Source organism: Muscardinus avellanarius, assembly GCF_963383645.1.
Source record: "Muscardinus avellanarius genome assembly, chromosome: 5".
NCBI lineage: Eukaryota > Metazoa > Chordata > Mammalia > Rodentia > Gliridae > Muscardinus > Muscardinus avellanarius.
The window spans coordinates 83661507-83685885 of NC_137790.1; the positions used below are offsets into that span (position 1 = coordinate 83661507).

Consider the following 24379-nt stretch of genomic DNA (forward strand, 5'->3'; position numbering starts at 1 on the left):
CAGGGTATCAGTCATTCTATAAGAGGGAAAATGTGGCACCAGGAATCTCCAAGACAGCAACCTGGGGTAAGCCTCCTCACCAACTAGAATCACTCCATTTCTCACATCCCAATTGGAAAGACTCCAAACTCCTCTGAGTACTCCATACTATGTCAAAGTAGGTAATATCTTTGGAGGGATCTTCTCTAGTCTGGTTCCTTCATTTCATAGAACAGCTGAAGTTTAGTTATCAAATATTTTTTGTAGGTTCATTATTGTGCTGGAGTGACAGCTAATGAAAGCAGAACTTTAAATTATCTGGAATTTTCAAAGCCAAATGTTAAAATTTAAAACTAAATTATACTAAAATACATAGATAACAAATACTAGGAACTCATCTTTTCCTAATTGTTTTACTATCATCAGTGGTCCTGAAATCCATTTTCAAAAGGAACTTAGTAAAATTGCACATATCAAACAATTTAAAACTATGAATTCAATGCTGCCTCTATTTAATAATGTACTACAAATAAAGGTCTTATATATGAATTATTTGACAATACATGGAATATCTACTATGTTCAAAGATATGTGAAGTATGTAATGATGAATATGATTTTTAAAAATTGTTTTCATAGTTCAGTGCTAAAAAAAGAACACCTTCAATATTTCTGTAACTTTTTTATCTTTTGTTGTATAATTTTGTTCTCCAACTCCTAATGTCCTATTAGGTTGTGACCTTCTTAAGGTTAGAAAAGTCAACATAAAATCAGTCATTTTATTTTAGTGTGTGTTCTACTTGCCTGGTGATTGGCAAAAAAAAATTTCTATTGATTATGGAAGGACTTTACTTCACAGGGCCTGCTTTTCCAGTTTATACATGATGACCTCTAGGCTCAGCAAGAATGAAGAAGCAAGTCAGGGTCACTCTGCTGTTAAATAATGAAGCTGAGTTTAAATTTAATATTATATTACTTTAAAGTTATTCTTTACCAAATTATTTATATGAGTTTTCTTATTACTCATAAAACTTGGGAAATATGTGGTTTCATAGTTATTTTTCAATAGAGTTTTCTATAAAAACAAAACATCTACACCAATTTTGTTTTATTACACTAGTTATCTTTTTCCCATAAGATGAATCATAGTGAATGGCATGAGATAAATTTGATGACTACTCAATGATATTTATAGAATGTCTGTCATTTTTGCAGATTCTCAATATCACCAGAAGGTTCTGATTCTTAAAGGTTCTATCCAAAAAGATAGCTGATGTCACAATTGCTTAAAGGAACTCGACCACACATATTGGGAGTGTTCCCAACATTTAGATAAAGGTGGTTCAAAACTGTAAGAATGATTTATCCATCCACCCATCCATCCATCCATCCATCCACCCACCCATCCATCCATTCAATCTATTAGTTTGTCGGTTTTGGTTAAGTCATTCTTACCAACCTTTCTAAATCTCCCACAAAATGAATCTTCAGGTTATTCTCAGGAGCATTTCAAAGCATACACTAGAATCCCTAGTCTGCCATTTTTAAGGTGAATAACTTTGGGCAAGCTTCTTTCTCTCTCTGAACCTCAATTTCTTGGTCTGCATCAGTGAGGAAGAGAGTAATATCTACCTCAATAGGGGCTGGGCAGGCCTGGCATCACCACCTTGGAAGGCTACTCTACTTCTTCAGGAAAAGGCAGTAGGTATTACACTTCAAAGATCAACAGAATCTATTGAAGTATGTTTGGAAAACGTCAACTACCTGTCTCTACCTCGCAGAGATTCTGTTTTAGCTGATCTGGCACAAGGCCCCCCAAAAAAGGTACTTTAAAGAAACTGTACTTGAAAACACAAGGCTACAGGATTCACCAAAATTTCAATCTGTTTTGAACTGCAATTAATGGCAAAGTATTAATGGATAGGATATTAGAATTTAATTAATTTAGATATCTAGGGTTTTTGAGGGGAGGAAAGCAGTGCTGAATGAACCCAGGGCCTTGTGTACTTTAGAAAATTGCTCTGCCATTGAGCTACACCCCAAGCACTCAATGTCATTTTATTTTTTTTTATTTATTTTTATTGGTGCATTGTAATCATATATCACATTGGAGTACAAGACTTGAGAGGATATACAAGCACACATCATCCAATTAGCCCTCATCCAGTCCCCATCCCATTCCCTCCCCCTTGCTCAATCCCATGCTTGTTTGGTGATTAACTTTGATACATTTGTTTATGTACCTCCTGCATTTTAAAGAGGCTCCATCCTCCCCTATTCCATACCCTCTGATTGGTCACTGTAATTGCTTCACTATAGGGCCCTTTCTATAGCTTGACCTCTTCCTGTTGCCCCTTTCCTCCTAGTTATTGCTAATTAGGGGAAGCATCTGGTTTTTATTTTCTGCGATATTTCTCTGTGCATGCCACGTTGCAAGTACCGATCCCACTCTTGACGGCCCCAGTAGTGGCCTGGCTACCCGGTGGACTGATCCAGACCTCGCTGGCTCAAGCAGTGGCCTTGCCTCATGGGAGGCCCCGATTCTGGTCTTGCTGGCCCCGACACTGGCCTAACTGTTGCGTCCCTAAGGCTCCAACCTGCAGAGCCCCAGGAAAGAAGACATAAACGCCAAGTCTGTTGATGATGCTTCCTCTTTAATGCTTCCTCTTTAATGCTTCCCCTTCAATGTGCACAGCAGGCAAATATATATCAGTCTCATAACCCCTCCTTCATCACTCCACCAACCCCAAGCTTCCCACAGCTAGGGCATCCACATTTCTAACCCTCTCATAGGTGGGCTGGTGGTAGCACGAGGCGCTGCGTCACTGATCATCCGTAGGGCGCCTGATAGGGCACACTGCGCAGGCTCAGGGCACCACCAGCCTCGTGAGCCTTGTGACTTGGCAACATGCCTAGGCGCCATCTTTAGCCACCGCCCCATCCCGGTCTAGCCGAGCGGGCCCCGACACCTAACCTCTCAGCTGGCTCTGATTCCAGCCTCGGTAGCCCCAGTACCAGCCTAGCCTCAAGGCAGGCTCCGATCCCGGCCTCGGAGGCCTCAGTAGTGGCCTTGCCTCACGGCTGGCTCTGATGTCGGCCGCTGGCCCCGGCACCGGCCTAACCCCTCAGCAGGCTCCAATCCCGGCCTTGGAGGCCCAGCTCCGGCCTTGCCTCACGGCAGCCTCCGATCCCGGCCTCGCTGGCCCCGGCAAAGGCCTAAGCCCTCAGCAGGCTCTGATCCCGGCCTCGGAGGCCCCAGCACTGGCCTTGCCTCATGGTAGGCACTGATCCCGGCCTCAGAGGCCCGAGCACCGGCCTTGCCTCACGGCAGGCTCCGATCCCGGCCTCACTGGCCTCAGCACTGGTCTAACCCCTCAGCAGGCTCCGATCCCGGCCTCGGAGGCTCCAGCACCGGCTTTGCCTCACGGCAGGCTCCAATCCCAGCTTTGCTGTGTCCATCACCTGCCTCACCCCTTGCCAGGCTCCAATCTGAGCAACCTCTTCACCCAACCATTTGTCCCACATTCTCGAGGGTGCGTGGTGTAGCATTCTGCCTCTGGGGTTATTACTTCAAAGGTTCCGGGTGTAATGCATCAGATCTCTACCTCCCCTGAGTACTGGCCACTGCTATTGCCACTGCCTCCACCATTTCAAATCCTTCCCAAGCTCTTTTTTCCACTCTGAATGTTGTCTAGTGTTCCTAAGCATGCACGACGGTAGCATTCGACAGTTGGTGTAATTTCTCCAAAAAAATAAGGTTGGTAGGATCCGATTTCTGCTTCTCCTGAATACAAGTCTCCACCTCCATCGTGGAGACTGCTTTCAACACTGCCTTTCTCCTTGGTCTCCACTAAAGTCTCTCCTTACAGGTGATGTCCAAGATTCTTAACAATGTAGAGAAGAAGCAGTCCTCCTTCACAGGGAATTTTTCCAAAAGTTCCAGTTCATTTGGATAAGTTTTGTCTGCATCTCCAGTATCCTGGCATCTGCCACGGCCTTCTTGACCCCTCTTCGATATTTTTCTTTTTCCTTTTTCTTTTCCTTTTTTTTTTTTTTAATAAGAGAAGATAGTATGTGTGGTTTGAGGAGGTTGTGGAATCAGGCACTCAGTAGCACTGTGACCCGGGCCCAGTTTCCCCAGGGGTCCAGCGTGCTCTGCACAACTCCGCCTGGGGCCCAGAGTCGCTCTGGGCCCCGGCTCTTCCAGGGGTCCAGCATGCCCTGCCTGACCCCCGCCTGGGGCCCAGGGCCTTGTGACCGGGCCCCGGTTTCTCCAGGGGTCTGGCGTGCTTCGCGCGATCCCACCCAGGGCCCAGATTCCTGTGACCTGGGCGCCGGCGCTTCCGGGGTCCGGCGTGCCCTGCCCGACCCCCACCTGGGACCCAGGGTTGACAACCAGGCCCAGTTTCTCCAGGGGTCTGGCGTGCTCCATGTGGTCTGGTCCGGGGCTCCGCAATGTCATTTTAATACTCGAAAAAAATTGTACAGTGTAATGATTACAATGAGCGTTAAATAATACATGGAGTATGCTGGGCATTGTTCTAAATGCCTTTTGGCTATTAACTCATTTAATCCTTCTACCATCTCATGATATGTTTTAGTATTATAAACTTCACTTCATACAGAAGAAAACTGTCACAGAGAACTAAATAACTTCCCAAGTAGCACCCTAAGTCAAGAAAGCAGTAGAGATGGATGAGAGCCTCGCAGGCTGGCTACAGAGCCTGTCTCCCTCAGATCACACCGTGCTGACTCTCCTAGAGGTGGACAGAGGTCAGGGACTTGCGCCAAGGTGACAGCCCTGCCTTACAGGCCTGATACCATCATGGCCTGGGATCTTAGGATAGTCCCGCCCCCTCTCCAGGGCTAAATTCTTCCACTGTGCAACAAGGTGGTTGACCCTGATGAGCTCGAAGACCCTTTGGGCCAGCAATTCTATCATTTATTTCATGGGACAATTTCCAGTGTTATCAGAGAGACCATGGCCCAGGAGCTGCTGCCAGGAAAAACACACTCCCTCTTTTCGAAGGGTCCCATTATGATTTTTTCTGTACCAGCCAATTCAAAACATTTCCTTCTGAGTCATTTGTCCTTTGTCTTTCCTAAATGCCGAGGAAAACAAAGGTATTGTGAGCTAGGGAGGGTAGCTCTATCTTCACAGACTTCCTTCCAACCTCCATTTAATCTGGTTTCCACCTGAGCCTATTTGAACCTAATTGTCCTCCTAGGGAGCCCCCCTAGCTTCTGGCTCTCCTCTCTGGCTCTCCTCTCGCCCCAGCTAACTCGTGCTGGGTGATTCCTGTCTGTCCTTCTCCCTGTCCATGTTCTTTCTCCTTGTTGTCCCATTCCAGGTGTAACCTCTCAGATGCCCCTTAGCCCTGCATTTCTCCAACCTGGCAACCTTTAGAATACCTGGGATGCTTAAAATACAAAGGGCTGAGCATAACTCCAATCCAGATAAATTACACTTTTGAAGAGTGGAATTGAGGAAGGAATACTACTTAAAAGTTTACAAGTTCCACCAGAGTCTAAGGTGGGGTATGGTGAAGCACCTCTGCTGTCCATCTCTGATGATTTTCAAGTGGAGGAAATGAACACATCAAAGTCATGTGATGGCGCTCGCTTGTAATCTCAGCATTTAGGAAGGCTGAGACAGAAGGATCAGGGTTCACGGCCAGCCTCAGTTACTTAGTGAAGTTCAAAATAAAGAATAAAAAAATAGGGCTGGGGGTGTAGCTCAGAGGTAGAATGCCCCTGGGTTCCATCCCTACTATGACAAAAAATTAAAAAATTTTAAAAAAAGTCACCTGAGCAGCTGGACAGGCCTATTCCAAGGAGGGAAGTCTAAGCTAGTTAGGCAAACACCTCCTAGGTGGTCTGAAGAAAGTCCTTTAAAAATCAAAGACTTCTGTTGGGAGTGGTGGCACATACCTGTGATTCCAGTACTTGGGAAGCTGAGATAGGAGGATGGCAGGTTTAAAGCCAACCTCAGCAACTTAGTGTGACATTGTTTCAAAATAAACAAATAAATGGGCTAGAGGTATATATCAGAGGTAGAATGCTCCTGGGTTCAATCCCCAGTACCCAATAAATAAATAAATAAATAAATAAATAAATAAATAAATAAATAAATATTCTAGCTCAACCTCTTAGGCCAGAAGGATGACTGTACCATCCAGCGCAACTCAACTCCTGGCTTCTCCTTGTATCCTGCTTTGAATGACTATTTCTGATGGCGAGGAGCCATGCAGAGCTAAATACACTTGACTGCAAAAGCCACATGCTTTGCCTTTGTCTGGGCTAGCTGACTGGGAACACTGGAATCTCTTCTCTTCTCTAGGCTTCATTCATCCTCTATGTAAAAGAAGGTTATAAGATTATTAAAGAACCTCAAGCTTCCTTCCTATTATTCCATTATTTTAAGGCCCACAGCCTGTTGTTCCTCACTCTTACACAACAAGCCCCTGTCCTTTCTACATTCCCCCGACAACAGGCCACTCTTGTGCACAAACCTATTTTCTTTAGCGGGGGAAGATGGCCCATGTGAGCCAATGCCATGGCTCGGACTTCTTTAAGCTCTCCCCCCCGCCCCCAGCTTGGTTCAGGCCTCTAAATCTCCACAAGGATACTCCCTGGCAGTGCTCATTGAAGGCAGCCTTCTAGTGGTGATCAGCTCTTTCATTTCTGGGCTTCCAAGTCCTACAGGCAGATGCCTGTATGAAGGTGGCTCTGAAAGGTGGCTCAGATAGGCCATCTGCTGTCACTCCCCCAGCTGTTCAGTGATGTGCAGGAGGTTATCACAACAGTGTGGCTGCCAGGAGTCTTCTTTTGACTGCTGTATTTTACCTCCTTTGAGGTGGCCAAATATGTCCCTAGGCCTGGATGGTGAAGGAGCAGCAGGGAAGTGCTGGCAGGGTCTCTCTGTCTCCCTCCCCACCAGCTTCCTGTCACCTTGATATGAGATGTACTGCCTGAGGGAGTTGGAGACAGAATGGCCTCTTGGGCCATGCGTGGTTATAACATTCTGTAAGTTGTGTTTAAGTAATTTTTTTTAAAAGTAAGTGAAATATACTTAGGCTAACAATGATAATGAAAATTTGATAGAATAAAAGAATTAGGAACAGGTATGTTCTCAGGTCCTGGTCTTCCCTCCAGTGATCCCTGTCTCCCTGCAGGACCTGCTTCTTGGCTCTTGTATCTGAGAATGGAGAGGGGAGAGGAGGTAAGAACAAAAAAATTAAGAGGAATATTTTAGTCTGACTATAAAGTAAAGAATTCTGGGGTTCTGGTGGCAAAAAAAAAAAAGTTGAAAGTTTGTGGGCTAAATATGCTTAGAGTGGGAATCAGGGAAGCATTTGGTGGAAGAGAAATGAATGGATTGTATTTATGAGAATAGAAGAAGAGAGTAAGTATTACACAAGGTTATGAACTGGGCCTTTTAACATTCTTCTAGAAAAAAGTGAAATTTCTAAAGAATAGAATTTGAGTAAAAATGCTTTTAAGTTTTTATAAGGTTTTATATTATTATTATGACTATCATTATTATTTGGTATGGGGATTGAACCCAAAGGCCTTCTACCTTTGAGCTACACCCCTATTCCTTTTTTAAAAAATATTTTTAATTTTGAAATGTTCTCCATAAATTGCTGAGGCTGGCCTTGAACCTGTGATCCTCCTATTTCAGCTTCGTAAGTACTGGGATTACAGGCATGTTCCACTATGCCCAGGTTATAATTTTTTTTTTAAAACAACATTCATTTGCTTGTGTACAGTCTATGGATTTTACGCTATGTGGCAGAGTTAAGTGGTTGTGATAGAGACCAGTCTACACAACTGAAAATACTCACTACCTGACTTTTTACAGAAGCCCAGACTGCAAAATAAAATTTTGACCTAATGACCAAGAATATTTCACATAATAAAGGAGGGCCTAACTAAGTGTACTGGTTGGTCACGGAGAATGTTAATAGAGATGATTTGAGGGCTATCAAAAAGTTTCTGATAAACTGGATGCAAAAGGAACAGCATAAAAGTGTGACGGGTGGGTACATGAGTGAGAACCAGCTGAGGAGACCAGGAAGCTGAGGCTGAAGACAGAGCTGAGCATCTCAGATACAGCTACAGATCAGTTTTAGTAGATGATGTGTGTGTATGTAAGTGGAAGAGTGATTGCTAGGAGCAGCCCAGCTTCCTAAAGAACAGGTCCTCTCACCTCCACAGCACCAACTCAGAGCACTGCTTTCTATGGACTGGTTGCTTCTTGTTCCAGGGAATTTGTTTTTGACACTGTTTCCTTCTTTCTGGGTGCTTACTGGCAGCTGAGCAATATGCATAACATTATTTCATCACTTCTGTGGCTGAGAGATACTGGAGCTCCTTGCATAGGTCACTTAAACTAGAGACACCATGCACCTAAACCCTCCCCTTGCTTCTTCCTCTCCTTTCTTTTTTTGGTACTTGGGATTGAGCCCAGGAGTATTCTATCTCCATGCTAAACAACCAGCCCTATTTTTTTTTGTATTATTTTTGAAACAAGGTCTCGCTAGATTACTAAGGCTGTCCTCAAACCTGCAATCCTCCTGTCCCTGCCTCCCAAATACTGGGTCCACTGGCATATGCCACTGCACCCAGCCACTCTATTATTTATATTCTTATTTTCATTAATATGGCTCTCTGGCTGGAGCCAAAGCACATGCTTAGCATATGCAAAGACTTGGGTTCTAATTCCAGAAAAAAAGAAACTGTAAATAAAAATAAAAAATCTCAGACAGGCTTTTTGGAAGATGCTTGTAATCCCAGTACTTGGGAGGCTGAGACAAGAGAATAGGGGTTCATGGACAGCCTCAGCTACTTAGTGAGTCCCTCTGCAACTTAGAGACCTTGTTTCAAAATAAAGAATAAAATTTAGGGCTAGCTAGGAGGTAGAATGCCCCTGGGTTCCATTCCCAGCATTGAAAATCATCATCATCATCATCATCATCATCATCATCATCATCATCTCTCCATGAATATCCATTACAGTTTTTTTGGTTTTGTTTTTAATAAGTAACTAATTCACAGTAAACTTCAAAAGTTATTTCTACCCTTTCTAATAAATCTCATTTTACATTCATAGTTTCTCTGCTCCCATGGAAATTGAATCACTATTAGATAACTAATTTAAAAAATTATTCTTATATATTTCTTAGTAGTTTGATTATTTTCTGTACTAATCACTAAGTTTCTAGATGACATGACAAAGGTCTTCACCCTTAGTCTATTTAATATTATTTCTGTAGCATTCACAGGTTTAATTTTTTCCTTTAAATAATTCATTCAAAAAATAGATATGGCTGGGTGTGGAGGCACACACTTGTAATCCCCGCGCTTGGGAGGCTGAGACAGGAGGATCGCACAGGTTCAAAGCCGGCCTCAGCTACTTAGTGAGGCTCTCAGCAACTTAGTGAGACCCTGTTTCCAGATAAAGTATAAAATAGGTCTGGGAGTTTAGCTCGGAGGTAGAAAGTGTCTGGGTTTCACCCCCAGTACCGCCAAAAAAAAAAAAAAAAAAGAATATAAGATTACTTCTATCCCAGGAGTTTCTGTATTTTTTCTGGTCACTACAAAACTGTCCCTGAGAATGTCCCCCAGTCACTTGGTAATCAAAGACCATCTCATTTAGATACGTGTGAAGGATTCTTGAAGTTTATTCTCCTAAACACTAGCATTTTTCATTTCCCCAATAGTATGTACTTTTTCCCCAATAGTATGTACTTTGTCTATCAGGGTATCCATTTATGTTGTTATCTTCATACTGATTTCAGTATTAGCTTTTTGAAGTTTTAAAAAAACAGATTACATACAAAGCTTTCTCCTTTTCCCATACTCTACCTTTAATTCTACACTATGCATATGTGTTCCTACTCCTGCTAGCTTTTTTTTTTTTTTTTGATACTGGGGATTGTTGAACTCAGGGGCATTTTACCTTTGAGCTCCACCCCAATCCTTTTTTATTTGGAAACAGAGTTTCACTAAGCTGCGGAGGGCCACACTATGTAGCTGAGGCTGGGAATGAACCTATGATTCTCTTGTCTCAGCCTCCAAAGCACCATGATTACAAGCCTGTAACACTACACCCAGCTACTACTGCTAATTCTATGTCTTCCTTTTCTCACTTCAGGGTATACTTAAGACTCGGAAAATCATGATTTTATTAATGAAACTAACTTTATTTATTTATTTATTTATTTATTTATTTATTTATTTATGTTGGTGGTACTTGGGTTCCTGGAAGCCCTCCTCCCTCTAGGCTACACCCCCAGACCTATTTTATATTTTTTTATTTATAAACAGGGTTTCTTAAGCCAGCGAGGCTGTCTCCGAACCAGCGCGAACCTCCTGTCTCCGCCTCCCAAGCACAGGGATTACAAGGGTGTGCCACCACGCCCAGCCGACTAACCTCATTTAAATGTGTCTGGTCCCATTTCAGATTTTCCACAAGATGTAGGGTTGTGAGGTCATGTTATTAGTGTACTGAGCTTAAAAGAGTTAAAATTCAGTATAACTGTGTAGAACAGTAGAGATGCTCTCTCTTCCCATCTCAACTAAAAGCTTCTAGAAACCATCAGCTCCTCACATCTTAGTTATCAAAAAACGTTATGTTTAATCATTTATTTTTCAAAGGTATTATGTTTGTCAAAAGTTACATGCCACCCTTTCTCAAGCTGATCTCTTTTGTAATCAGCACTTGGGCAGTAAGTCTGTACACTATAAGGAAGGACTTCTGGACAGAGTGCTAAGATCCAATCTCTCTGCTTATGTCTCTATAGACTTGAAGGACAAATAAAACAGCAGTATTAGGAGAGAACATTGGCACATGATCACTTTCCCAAAGGCCATGACAAAGAGTGTCTAACTCAGAACTCAAAGAAGCAGCATTGCTTAAATTACAATGGCACATTTTTCCAAATTCTATTTTATAAGGGTCCTGTTTCATCATACATCTCTCCCTCACACACACACTCACACACAATTTCATTTACATATTGTCTTTAGTTTACTTTCAGATAGCAGTAATACAACATTTAATATGCATGACTACCCCATGTAATCAGGAGAGTTGAAAACCCAACTTGGTCCAAATTTATTTCAGGTTTTAGAAGTGTTAAGGATAAATGGGAACTATTAAAAACATATCTTGGAGATTGAAGGCAAAGCTTTAATCATCCTCACCACAGTAGGCAAAAAACTTTCCTCTTGTAAAATATTTCCTAATTAGTGATTTATAAAGTCTCTTAAAAGATTTCATTTGATACTTGAGATATTATTATCAGTTTTTATTAATAAAATAAGAAATTGTAAATGTGCAAGCGTCAGTTACAATTATGAAAGAAGACAAAAATATCTTCTAGGAAATAGGCATCTAATATAATTTCAAGAATTTAATATTTGATTCAGATCATTCACAGTGGATTTGAGCTTGAAATTTAATTGTTTAATTAAATAAACCATTTAATTTATTTAAGAGACAAATTTTAAAAAACTACTTAATTATTTTACATCAGGCTTCAATCTCTGATTTTTTTTTCCCAATTCAGAGAGCAAATAAATCAAAGTGATATTAAGCTGGACCAAGTTAAAAGTGTATCTGTCCTCTGGGGGTGAGGTGCCTTTAAGACTGAGCCCTACAATGGTTAGGATAAGATAAACTTGTTTCAAATGAAGAGGACTCATTTCAGGTTAATTAGACATTCCAGAACTAGAAGATGGAAGAAAAATCCTCAAAGGTTAGTTTCCTTTTGTCTGTAAAAACAAATACTCATGTGTAAATTGTTTACTCAAGTGCTAATAATGAGACTTCTCCACATTTAAAACAAGTTAGTAGTTTGTCCCTTCATTCTGCAAACATTTACTGAGTGTCTATTAATTGCCAGGCAGTATGTTAAGTGCCAGAAATACAGAGACTAAATAAAATTCTATAAGACCCTAAAAGCAGGAGATGGATTGGGGATGGGGATACAGTGGTCAGGAAACCCACAGGGCTAGGATTGCACACCTTAATTCATATTTTACCCTTAAACCAAATAATTAGAGATTATAATCCTTCCTGTCTCTTTATGCTCTTTTGGTTTGGGGAAAGTCCCAGCCTAAACTACCTTTTTATTGACATTTTTAGATGTGGCAAAGTGTGTGTGTGTATGTGTGTGTGTGTGTGTGTGTGTTTATGCATGTTTTACTGGGTGGTTGAATTTGGGGGCATTCTAACTCTGAGCTGCATACCCAGCCCTATTTTATTTATTTATTTTTTGTGGTACTGGGGGTAGAACACAGGGGCTTTCTACCTCTGGGCTATACTCCCAGAAATATTTCATATTTAATTTGGAAATGGGGTCTCACTAAGTTTCTGAGAGCCTCACTAAGTAGCTGAGGCTTACTTCGAACCTGCGCGATCCTCCTGTCTCAGCCTCCCAAGCGCCGGGATTACAAGCGTGCGCCACCACACCCGGATTTTATTTTATTTTTTTAAACAGGGTCTCACTAAGATGAGGAAGGCCTCTCTAAGTTGCTGAGGCTGACCATAACTCTGCAGTCCTCCTGTCTCAGCCTCCCAAGTCCTGAAACTACAAGTGCGCTGCACCATGCCCAGCTCTCCCTCAGATGTTTTAATTTCATATTTCACAGTATAGCTTTGATGATGTTTGCTTATCTGACCCTAACCTCATCTCATAAAGAACCATAATTCATATCTGAGTCTGATTTCTGAAATAAGACTTGAATTTTATAGCTTCTTTTTTCTTTCAATCTGAAATGCCTTTCCACATTTGTTTTTTTATCAGTATAAACAGAATATTTATTTTCTCCTGAAATTGATGTGCTGAAATTGAGCATTAGTGCCTTATAAAAGAGGTCCTGGGGACTAGTGCCTTCTGCTACATGAAGGCAGAGCAAGAACTTGCAATCTACAATAAGGCTAGCCCTCAGATCATCAGTTCTTGTTTTCATCTTAAACTTTCCTGCCTCCACCACTTCAAGAAATAATTTTTGTTGTGTATTTCCACTCAGTACTTGGGCATTTTGTTAGAGCAGCCTGAATGGTTGAAGATACTTATCAATAACCAAGCTAATCTTCACATCTCACCTCACACAAAAATTTTCAAAAATGTTCCTTTCCAATAAAACCACATCTATCTTCCTCCATACTTCTATGACAAATGGGTAGGTCTTACTGAATTCGAACTTGTGCAATAGCTGATCATTTCTATGTGTTTTTCTTCCTCATAGCTGGGTACAGAGGAAATATACTGTATTCAAATGTCCACCACTGTGCCTATGTAGTGTTTCTGCAAGGTATGTACTTAGTAAATGCACACCAATTTAATCTATGTTTTCCTTCTCCATACTGGGTACTAAAACTCTCCAGAAAAAGGTGGACTAAAGGTGCTGACCAGCCCACTACTTCCAGGTGCCTCCAGACGCTTTCCACGATGGCCTTCATGCACTTGTTCTTCCTCTATTGATCCACCAACAAACAACACAGCCTAACAAGCTTCCTATTAGAGGAACTTCATCATTCCACCTCTATCTCCTCATTCTTTACTCAAACCTCATTTGAAGGTAAAGAGGTTGTTTAATTTTGTTTATTGCCAGGAAAAAAGGGACAGTGAGCTTCCAGTTATAATGGTACAACTTCCAATACAAGGCAACACACAGTTTTGACAATCCACTGAACTTCATTCTCTGGACTATGGCTTCCACTTTTCCCCTCCATCTCAAGTGTCTCTATCTTTATTTTTTAAACTCCCCATTTTTCAAATCCTGCATAGATATTACTTCCTCCTTGAAGTTTCTGATCCCTCCAGATGGACTTTATATCCTCTGGTACTTATTTTCATTGCATTTTGGTTTTGGTTTTTTGTTTTTGTTTTTGTTTTTTGCTGCTCTGGGGATGGAACCCAGGGGCATTTGACCTACAAGCTACAGCCCCTACCTTATTTTTTATTCTTTATTTTGAAACCGGGTCTTACTGACTTGCAAAGGGCCTCATTAAGTAGCTGAGGTTGTCCGCGAACCACAGTCCTCTGGTCTCAGCCTCCCAAATGCTGAGATTACAAGCGTGTGCCACCACAACCAGCCATTGTATGTTTTTAACAACTGTAGTTCATGATGGTCAGAGCTTTCCTCACACAAGCTCTTTGAGTGTGCATGAGCCCTTTCTGATGTAGTTGTTCTCTACTTTATCCAGCACAGGACCTTGTGGACACAAACCCAAAGTATACTGAACAAAATGCATATCCTTGTTGAACTAAATGTGTATCCTTTTTTTCCAGAGCAACAGGAATGGGGTTCTTGGCTCTAAATTCCACAAGACAGTTTCTGAAATTGTGGATGAGAATTGTGGTTGAGCAAACACTGTTTCCAATGATTGAGCAACGGTTCCTCACTCAACCAGAAGAGCAGTAGCAATGGTGACTCCTCCCTTCGACAGCTCGTGACCCCTGCCATTTTGCCTTCGACGCGGGCACTGTTAACATTCTCTCTACATACTCTTTCAAACTTCCACAGACAGCAGAGAGGCATTACAATTGATGAGAACACTTGATATTGAACTTATTTATAGTTTTTGGAGGAGAGAGAGGCAGTTTGATGAGTGTGCTGTTAAAACTCTAGGAACTTGGCAGCAGCCAGCGTTCAGGAATTCCCCCTGCTCTGCATTTTAACACTGCTGTGATTTGTAGACATCACTATTTAATGAAGCACACAGCTGTGCAAAAGGAGCAGGAGGCAGAGTTTGGCAATTAAGAGCCAGTGGGAAATCTGGCGATCCTTGTCATCTGGAATTTCCCTAACTCTGTCAAGCCACCCCTCCTGCCACTGCCCTCGTCTAGCTCAACCTTCAGGCACTCTCCCAGAAGGCCATTTTAATAACAGGAATAACGAAACAGAGAAATTGTACTGTATGTTCTGCCCTTTCACTAGTCTTTAGCAAGTATATTTTTGTAAGTTCAGGAACTAGATTTGGGCAATCCAAACAAGATAAAATAAGAAATCATACAAATCTTCAGCTGAAACTCTACTGGAAACGTTGAGGGAAGCTTAAAAAGTAATCACTTTGGTTAACCTTATAAAGTATTTAATTAAATTATTAGCCCTACCCCTTCCTATTTTAGCTGTAAATAGAAATTTCCAGAGCAGCAATTTGAAAGCTGAGAAACCTTTTGGTGGCCTATAAAGTTGGAGTTCGTAGTTGTGTTCAAATTCTGCCTTAGGAACTTATAGATCCTAAGAACTGGGTGAGCTTTTTAGCTTCTGAGCTACACCTTCCTCTTCTACCACCTAGAGATAATAATATCCACCCCCAGAGGCTTGTTATAAGGATTACCTCATAAGGTCGATTTACAAAGGACATTTGGCTAAGGTATATTTTCTCTTTTTCTTTCCTTTTCTCATTCCTTCTATCAACACATGCAAAGACCTCTATAAATTAACTATTTACTAAATCGAGTAAAAAATACAATGCTTTGAAAAGCATAATATATTCAAATATATATTTGATAGTGGGTGCCTATCACAAATACATTTTGTCTTGCTACTACTAAGCAAATGAAATAAAATTGTTTTGACATGTATTTATTTATTTTTAATATGTTCTATAAAGTAGAAGCAAAATAAAAGGCATCTGTGTTATGGAGAGAGGAAACAGGAACAAAGGCTTAGCTGTATGACTCATGTCTTCAAAGAAGAGTTACAGTTCCCGAGCTCTGTCATCCCTTGTGACATTGTCTCACACAGGGTCTCCTAAAGCGTGTCCTCTTTGGAGTTATAAATCAGGGGGCAGAATTAATGATCCATGAAAGCATTTACTAATGACCACATCAATTTTAAAAGCAACTGTAATTCAGTTTATGATTTCTGCTTCATAGTGGAAAATGAAAAGTTCAAAAGAAGAATCAGTTAGCTAGAAATAAAATCTTGATTTTTTTAAACCTCTGTGAAACAAAGCTATCATAAGTTCATGAATTCAATTCTTAGAAAAAATGTTAGTTTATTAAAAGCAGGAAAATATCATAATCATTTGTTCTAGAAGTAAATTCAAATCAGACCACAAAGGAAAGTAAACATTTATTTTATTATATATTTTCCTTGCTTTTAATAATAGTCAAGTACTAATTATTAATTTAAATATATGAAAAAAACATAGTCAGTTGACATAAATTTAAATGATATATAAGATAAATAGATATAAAAATATATATTAATAATATTGTAGTAAGCTAATTGAGAAGAAGTATAATACAGAAAAAGATAAAATCTGCATAATTACATAAATGGATAAAATTAATTAGTTGTATTCTAGTAACTTAAATTTCAGAAATGTAAATAGGCACTCTAAAATTTTCTAAATACAATCTAAAGATATTTTACTATTCTGCAAGTTTCTGAGCCATGGAGAATTTGAGGGCATAAAGTCTATAAAGAGTAATATATTTAAGAATTACAGAAAATAAAAGTCTTTCCTTTTCTAGAGGTTTAAGCAGGGTTCATTGCAGAGTCTAGTAAAGCAAGAGGCAGTGAAAGCAGTGAGGGAGCTCTGTGCATCCAAGTGCCTGCTGGTTAGGGAGTTTTAGCTCCTGATTGGTCTGCTTTAAATATAACCTGTTCATTTGTCATCACCAAAAGTGTTTTATAGTTTTATTTATGTAAGGACATAAGGTACCACTAGATACTTTGGGATACTATTTCTCAGTAAGGATGTACAATTTGGGGTTTCCCTCAGAAATTGGATTTATCTAGGCAAGAGAGGAAATTGATCAACCAAACCAAATGCTGTTGCATTCCACTGGAGTTCAAATTTTTGAATAAGGCATACAAATGAGAGCACAAAACATAAGATTCTAGTTGATGAACTAAGGGATAAGTAGAACTATAGATTGTGGCTTCTTTCACAATTTTGTTCAGAAAACAACAGGTTGGTTTCCTTAAGTGAATGTATTTCTCATGACAACTACAACTGGCAGAGAAAATGTTTGCTTGTAACTGGTTCCAAATTTGAAGTTAAAAGATAGTACATGCAGTTATTTGAGCTCAATGTTAGTAAACACTTTTTAAGCTCTAGATATTGTCAAGGCTGGCTTAGGACTCTTTTTCAATCTACTGATCCAGATCATAAAAGCAGCTCAGCAGCTTAAAAAAGGAGGAAGGTAGAAGTAATAATAAACGAGTCTGAAATTATTTAAAGTGCAATGTCGCCACATGGAAAATATCAATTCATTTTTCACATAAATTGTATAAATTATGGGTAAATAATATTTTAAAAACCTGAGGTTTGTCGGGCATGGTGGCGCACGCTTGTAATCCCTGCGCTTGGGAGGCGGAGACAGGAGGATCGCGCTGGTTCAGAGCCAGCCTCGCTGGTTTAAGAGACCCTGTTTCCAAATAAAAATATAAAAGATAGGTGTCTGGGAGTGTATCCTGGACGTAGAAGGGCTTCCAGGAACCCCAGTACCACACACACAAAAAAACCCTGGGGTTTAATATATAGATATGTGTATATGTGTGTGTTCGATGTATACATGGTACATAAACAGTATATTTATTATAGCTAGTGGTAAAAAGTGTTGGAATTCCACTCTAAAGAATAGTTAGGATCCCTTTTTGATTGGCAATAAGTTTACATAAATACATTTTGTGTGTGTTCAGGGGTGAGGGATAGTAGCTGAGGACTAAATCGGGTTGGGGGTTTCTAACTCTGAGCTATACCCCCAGACCATTTTAAATTTTTTTGTTTTGTTTTGAAATAGGGTCTTGTTAGGTTGCTGAGAGTCTTGCTAAGTTGCTGAAGCTGTCCTGGAACCTGTGATTCTCCTGTCTCATCCTCCTAAATATTTGGAATTACAAGAGTATGCCACCAGGGCTGGCAAGTACATTTTTTAATGTTCTAAATATAAGCTCTAAATTTGCCTTACTGATTTATAATTTACTATATGCTAACAGCTATAATACATATGGCATTGCTGTTAATATTTATAACTTTATTATGCTTTTAAAAAGTAATGATTTCCTAAAGTTATGATCTAAGTTTCAAATTAGCAGAATTCTGATTGATAAGGTTTTACTATGAAATATGTAAAAGAAGAACAATTTGATTACATTATAGCTATAAATATATCCTTACCCCCTAAGACAGCAAACCTATGTCTGGGATTATCTCCAAAGCTAAATCTTTGAAACAACAAATGTACACAGATAATGTGTACAGATTCCTTAATAATAGCAAAAAGTATAAAAGTTACCTAAAATTTGACATAATATATTGGCTTTAGTATACCTGGGAAATCAATATAATATAATATTGTTAAAGTGATCACCCTGTCACAAATTCAAAATAATGCATGTAGGATGCATTTAAGTAATACAATTTTATCTGTACTCTGATTACAGATATGTAAATATTATGCAGGCATTTAGCTAGGTTTTGGAAGAGAAGTAAAAAATAGGAATGTTTAATTTACTGAAGTGATAAGAGAGTAGATGCTTAGTAAAATTTATGTTTTTAGATAATGTTATACTAAAACCATACTATTAAACATGATCGTTTGGCTCTAACAACCAATCAGTGTTGACAGCAATTATCAGCAAAGCTCAAATGCTGAACCTACATATATACTGCTAAAAATATTAAGAAAACTAGCTAGTAAAAGAAAGCTTTCAAAGAGCTATTACAAAATAAAGTGAGATCTTTTTACATGTAAGAGAAATTATGCATGTTAAAGATAAGCACCAGGTACAGTGTGCATGTATGTTTTTAATATTCTGAAACTCATTGTGATATACGGCAGTGCACCAATAAAAGTATATTTAAAGAGAAAAAAAAGCTTCAGGTTATAAAACAAAATTTATTATAATAAAAAAGATGTTGAGGATGGTTCCTTCTGGATTGAGAGGCCTATTTGGGTTCTCAACTGAAGGAGCAGAGATCTGGAGTTAAAACTACTCCTGCATTAGGCAATGTTACATGCTTTTTCTGTGGCCCTTATCTATCAAAGCTGGTGATAATCTATGCTTTTTGTTCATACAGAGTTTTACCTTTTACCTGGCTGATATGTAAGATCTAACTAATTCTGGGTCTGATTTATTGTGTTGGATGGAGAAGAATGCTAGCATCAGATGTGTGTCTGAGTGTTACAAGACCCTGAGAGCCCATGGGCAGAAGACAGAAACAATTTGGTGGTGAGAGGGTGGATGAAATTAAGGACTAAGGTCACAATAGAAGCCTTTTTTGGCCAATGTATATGTATTTTTTCCAAAATAATGTTTGCTATAATTTTCAAACTTGGGCAGGGGTCTGATAGAGTTGAAAAAAATTTGTGAAATACTACAATGTGACAGAGACTTTCTTCAGAGTTAAAATGCACACTTCAGAGCATGGAAGAAGTCCATTCATTGGTATACATTATAAACAGTACAGAATTCATAAATTATTCATTAGTTCTACAAATCAGATTAATCTCAGCTTTCCTTTTGGATAGTCGAAGTCCCTGAAGTATCATAAAAACCATTTTTAATTTATAATAGATGAGTATTTTCTCCCTTGAATGAGCAACTTAACATGGCAATTGATAGCTTTTCAGATCTAAATCTGTGGTCTTTTCTACCTTTTGATGTATAAAAAAGTCTGGATAATCCAGTCTATCCCCAAGAGAATTTTCTTAACAAACATTTTGAAATCAACAAATTCTTTTTCAATTTTCTAAATGTAAAATTAGATCTTATAATAAACATGTTTTCCTTTCTTTCTTTCTTTCTTTCTTTCTTTCTTTCTTTCTTTCTTTCTTTCTTTCTTTCTTTCTTTCTTTCTTTCTTTTGGTGGTACTGGGGTTCCTGGAAGCTCTTCTGCCTCCGGGCTACACTCCCACGGGCTACACTCCCAGACCTATTTTTTTTAACTTTTTTATGTGGAAACAGGGTCTCTTAAACCAGCAAGGCTGGCTCCGAACCAGCGCGATCCTCCTGTCTCCGCCTCCCAAGCGCGGGGATTACAAGCGTGCGCCACCACGCCTGGCTACGTTTTTTTTTTAAAAAAAACTCCACATGCTATTCTACTACTACAGGTTCTGCTTTAATTTAGAAATGGGAGGCATACCTCCTTTAAGTAAGAAAGATATATCTGAGCTAAGGTATGATTTTAGGTATCATAATGACATGTTTTAGGTATCACCAACTAACTATAAGCTAAGAATGGAAAAACACTGAAACTTAAAAAAAAAAAAGGGAAGAAATGACAGTTATTTCTACTAAAACTAATCATTTATCCTATAGAAATATCTTTTAAAATGATATGTGTTTAAATATTTCTAATCATCTAACTAAATTATCCCAGGCACCTAAGTGTTCAATATTTAAATTTACATGGAAGATGGGGAGGAATATGTGAGAAATACATTTAACTCCCTGAATGCACATTAGAATAATCTGAAAAGTTGTAAAAAAAATTAGTAGGGCACAGGCTGCATGCCAAATTCATTAAATGAGAATACGTAGGAGTTGGATTGGAACATCAGTATTTTATAAAAACTTCCTAACAAAATTCTAACATGTAGCTTAACAGAGTACAGAATATGAGAGGCAAAGGGAGGCATAGAAATAATATTTTCCAGTGTTTTTTTCAACTGCGTTTCTTTATCTACTCCATCAAGAACAGCAGCTGGGCTCGTATTCATTTAAGTTGTCTATATTTCGTAGTAAAATTCCATTAAGTTTAAGCTCAGAAGTAAGGAGGAAGGTAAAAAGAACACAGAGCAACTAACTCTTTTACTCAATAAGAAATTTAAGGCCCACAGAGGGACACATCCTGATTAAGGGCCCAGTATTAGATTTAAGAGCAAGTTTTTAGTTTCTTTACTTCCAGTATTCTACTCCTAGCAGTGACTTAATCTCTCTGCATTGGCAGAAATAAGTTGCGATTCATATATCCAAGCAACAGTATTACTTCTTTGGTCCTGCTATCCCTATCACAGATTAGTAGTTCACGATATGGAATAATTTTATGGGATAAATTTGTCTTTAGCATAATAGTAATTATTCAAAGGCATGCATATTTTATGTACACATATAGCTACTATGCAATATTTATACTCATCTAACATAGGAGGAAGCTGAAGCTCAGACTTCTTAGGCAATTTGCCTGAAGAGACCTCTGGTAAGAGGAGCTGAGAACATAATTCTTTCTAATACAAAAGTACAAGTTATTGGACCTACACTATCAGCTTTCCAAAAAACTAGGGCACTAGCCAGGCTTGGTGGCACACGCTTGTAATCCCAGCATTTGGGAGGCTGAGACTGGAGAATCGCTGTTTTCACACAGCCTCCGTTACTTAGCAATGCCCTTTGCAACTCAGTGAGACCCCGTTTCAAAAACAAAAAGACTAAAAAATAGGGCTGGATGTGTAGCTTGGCAGTACAACGCCCGTGGTTTCAATCCCCAGTACCGCAAACAAAACAAAGCAATAGGGCATCGAAAATCCCAAGATGTTAATCACTGAAAACATTTTTAATGGTGAAATAATGTATAAAAACTATTAAATACGTGTAGACAATATTTAAGGGAAATTATATGTCTGGGTAAATGTAGTTTAAAATTTCAGCATTTTACAAATATTTGGAACACTAGATTTCTGTGACATTTGTACTTTTCCTCTCAAGGATAAATAAGAAATGATAAGCATCCCCGGGAACATTTCTCCCAGGTTAGTTGGATTTATCAGATTTTACAAAACTTCTAATTAGTACCTGGCATGATAGCGTACACTTGTAATCCTAGCACTTGGGAGGTTGAAACAGGAGGATCGAGCAGGTTTGAAGCCAGACCCAGCTCCTTAGCAATGCTCTCAGGAACTTAGTGAGACCCTGTTTCCAAACAAAAATATAAAACAGGTCCGGGAGTGTAGCTCAGAGGTATAAGGCCTCTGGGTTCCATCCCCAGTGCCATAAAAAAAAACCTTCGAATTGTGATAAATGTTAACCTTTTTATTCATTTTAGTCCTTCAAAACTTTCTTTTTTAGCATTTTTAGAGTCCAGTAGTTTCTAAACTTTAAAGAAACAAAATTCAGTGAGAGTTCCAGAAGTGTGAAAAGTTATACAGGGGAAGAGTGGAGAGAGAATTAATGAAGGAAACACATTGGCATTATGTGCGTATATGAAATTATCAATATCAATCTCATTATCATATACAAGGAAGGGGAGCTGAGGGCGGGAGCTGGGGGAAGCTGACCAAGTCAAATGCTGTGCGCATCTATGTTCCCATCACTTGGAACTTCATTGTGATGCGAGGTTATAATGAATCATAAAAGTAGTTTAAAATAAAGTAAAATAAAAAAAAGCAAAGTGATACATACTACTCTTTAGTCAAGGGGTATTTACTGAATATCTGCTCTTGCTGAGCACTCTGATAGACTCTAAGAAAATAGAACCTGGGACAAAAGGATCTTGTCCTTCCTTAAACTTTCAGCCCAGTGAGGGAGGCACACTTCAGTCAAGGACAGTAATTGCTCTCAGGGAACTCAGAAGTGGGAAGGACAGAGGGTATAATGAAAGCATGCATTAGGGGCCTAAACCTGATAGCAAGAAGTGTTTCTCTGAGAAGGTACCATTTCAACTGAGATCTGAAAAACAGGTAGATGTTGTCAATGTGTTAGGGCATCTCGAAAGTTGGAGGAATTACTTTGTAAGTTATGGTGGCTTCACAAGGGATGTAGTGGAAATAGAAGTTTGGAAAGATAAATTCAACATTATCATGTAGAGAACCAGAAAAAGAACCTTGGAAGAAGAAAAAATAACATGAGCCAATCTGACCTCACCATTTAACCTTTTGTCATCAGAGCATGGAGAAAGACCCCTGTATGCACACATGCCTGTGCCAAGGTACTTTTTTGCTACCAATGTAGTTTTTATCACCCAGCCTATTACAAAAGACTAAAGCATATGTAATGTCTGAGTGGTAAGTGGAAAGAAGACATATATAGGTTGGTTGTCCAAATGTGAAGCCAAAAAGTGTTCTCTGAGACATGTAAAAGCAAAGTGCCTTGAATTCACAACGCGGAGTAACTGGTGCCAGGCCCTCTCCAGTGGATGAACTGCTGCTAGAGACGATGAAGCATCTCAGTGATCAGGGGCCTTTCATGCATACACTGGGGTGCACCAGGGTACCAGGGACTTGGGTTTTGTCCTCAAGTCTCCCAACAACTCATCTTGAGACTTTGAGTGAGTGGTGTCTACTTCCTGAGCTTCCATTTCCTTCTTTATACAGGAATAGAAATCCACAGAGCTCTAAATTCCCCTATGAAAAAGTTACAATGCATGACCAAAATATGAATTGTTAGTGTATCCCCTGTCTCTTCTCTGTATCAAGACTTCAGAATTCAGGTTTTTAAAAAACACTCTTACTTAAAATCTGGAAAAAACTTTGCCATCCACCTTTTATTTCAACTTCATCATATGCAAGCCCTACACACACTGGCAGCCACTCACCTTTTCTATTACTTTTTATCTAGGCAGACCTTTTGATGAGTAACAAGAAAACAGCATCCATGAGAGGGGCTTATGAGCATGGGTAGGCTTGGAAGTCAACTCTGGTCCCAGTTCTGGTTGTCCCACTCACCAGCTAGCTGGGAGCAAGTTACCTAAACTTACCAAACCTAGTTTTCCTCATCTCCAAAATGGAAATGGCAATGATGGCTACCTTATAGATTTCAAGATGAATGAATGAATGTAAGCCTAGGGAGGTGGCATGCACTTGTAATCCCAGTACTTGGAAGACTGAGAGAGGAGGATTACAGGTTTACAGCCGACCTCCTTCCACAACTCAGCTGGGGCTGGGGATGTACTGCTGAAGTACTTGCATGCATTTTGCTCCCAGTTCCTGAGTCAGTACTGGGAACCTATTGTTAATGATGAAATTTATTAATTCTGTGTGTGTGTGTGTGTGTGTGTGTGTGTGTGTGTGTGTGTACATATATGTGCACTACTGGGGATTAAACCCAGATAAACTATACCCCCAGCCCTTTTATTTATTCATTTTTAATTTTGAGAAAGGGTTTCACCAAGTTGCCAAAGCAGGGTTACAACCAGTGATCCTCCTACCTCAGCACCACAAGTACTGGGATTACAGGTGTGTGCCACTGCGTCTGGATAATTTCTGGCTATTCTTTATACATGCATCATTTTTAATAATACCAAAAACACTTTGAGATAGAAATTATTTCTGACACCATAGAGGAAAATGAATATGAATGAGGCTTGGATGGATTAAAACTTAGCTTCAGCTGGGTGTGGTGGCACACACTTCTAATCCCAGCATTCGAGAGCCTGAGATTGGAGGATCGCAGTTCGCAGACAGCCTCAGCTACTTAGTGAGGCCCTCTGCAAT

The 24379-nt window shown here is 39.6% G+C and overlaps 1 protein-coding gene across 4 annotated transcripts in view; it reads right to left on the reverse strand.

Annotated features, from left to right (window-relative positions):
• TP63 (tumor protein p63) overlaps positions 1-24379 on the reverse strand; it is a gene marked incomplete at both ends in the record, with an annotated part of 218555 nt that overhangs the window by 141268 nt on the left and 52908 nt on the right. The window lies entirely within an intron of this gene.